Source organism: Montipora foliosa, chromosome 1 (genome assembly GCF_036669935.1).
Source record: "Montipora foliosa isolate CH-2021 chromosome 1, ASM3666993v2, whole genome shotgun sequence".
Classification (NCBI taxonomy): domain Eukaryota; kingdom Metazoa; phylum Cnidaria; class Anthozoa; order Scleractinia; family Acroporidae; genus Montipora; species Montipora foliosa.
Genome location: NC_090869.1, coordinates 5,827,336 through 5,828,940, shown reverse-complemented (window position 1 = coordinate 5,828,940; position 1,605 = coordinate 5,827,336).

Below are 1,605 nucleotides of genomic sequence, written 5' to 3'. Positions count from 1 at the left end.
AAGAAAGGGAATCAACAACAGTACGATCACTGTCAACAAGTTTTGGAGAAGTTTGATGAATCACTGGATCACTTTAGAGCAGGGTCCACAGAAAAGCTGAAGCGGTCGCTGGAAGAGGGAGCGGAGCTCGTCGAGAAGCGCATCAAAGCTATGAAATTGGCCGACAAAAGCGACTATGGCTGGGCTACCGTTAGCGAATATCTAAGCGACGCGCTTGCCTCAGACTCGGACGACGAGAAAAGGATGTATCGAGCTGAAAAGAGAGCCGAGAGAAAGGTTAAGGAAAAACAACGCCATAAGAGAGCAAAGTCCCGCTTTATTTTTTCTTTTCGCATTCGCGGCTCATCGTCCCCACAATTCGGCGGGCGTGAAACAGGCGAGAAAACCCCAGTGGCAAAGAATCGTTTGGGACCTTGCTTCAAGATAAGTATTACATTTGTTTTTTCCTTACCCGTTATTTGGTTAGGGCATTAATTTTGTGCTTTTTTGGACCCTCCTCTTTTTCTAGGACGTTCTTTGTGACTTTCGCACGGTATGTTGTCGTTTACCGACCCATAACCAATAACTCAAGATCTTGCCTTGTCATGTTATTCCTCTTGGTTATGGGTTCAATAATTCTGTAGATAAGGGCAGAATATAAAAATATCTGCGGTACGCAGTTTAGCAGATATTTGTTTTTTGCACGTTTCGTTAAGAATCTGTTTGTGCATTCCTGCACAATTCATGTCCCCGATGAATTGATAGTACTCGTATTTGCATACGAGCTATTTGATATAAATAGGGTGTGCATTGTAGTGGTTCTTCCTTCGGGTCGAACGCTAGGAACGACAACTTCACTTAATTTTTTATCTTTGTTCATCTTTTATTTTCTGCTGCTGATTTGCTTTCTTGTAATTTATAGTTTAAAAGTGTTCAATTTTCACAAGCGTTCAATTTTCACATTAGCGCTCTGATGAAGGGCTAACGCTCGAAAAGTCAGCTTTTCAATCTTTGTATAGTTAGTCATAGCCTGAAAGGTTTATTTTACGATCTGGCTGCAACGGATAGTGGCAATATCTTGCCGGCTTCTTATCGATTTTGTTTTTAGTGTGGAGAATATGGCCAGCTCAGCGTGAGCTGCAAGTCCAGGGATAGCGCCCAGGCCTCCTCTAGCTCAACGGCTAAATGACTAGATGACGGCGATCATAAAGTTGAGTATGCTTTAGAGTTTTTCGACACGTACACAATCGCCTGCTTAAGGAAAGTGGGTGAGGGTAGCGGTGGCAGTGTTAAAGGTCGTTTGAAGTCTCATTACGAGTTTTAGGAGTCTGTGTTAGATGCCTCGCAATTTGCGACCAGCATGATCAGGGAGGGTTATAGGCTACCTTTTAGTGAGTATCCAACTCCTTGCTTTCTCAAGAATAATAGATCTGCTTTTAAGCACCCCGAGTTTGTTGTCAAAGCTATTGAAGAGCTTCTTTGCAATAATTGTATTATTGAGCACGAATTTGCTCCATATTGTGTCAATCCTCTAACCGTGGCGGAGGGCAAGAAGCTCCGTCTCGTTATCGACCTACGCCATGTAAACGCATTTGTTTCTAAAGTAAAATTTAAGTACGAAGATCT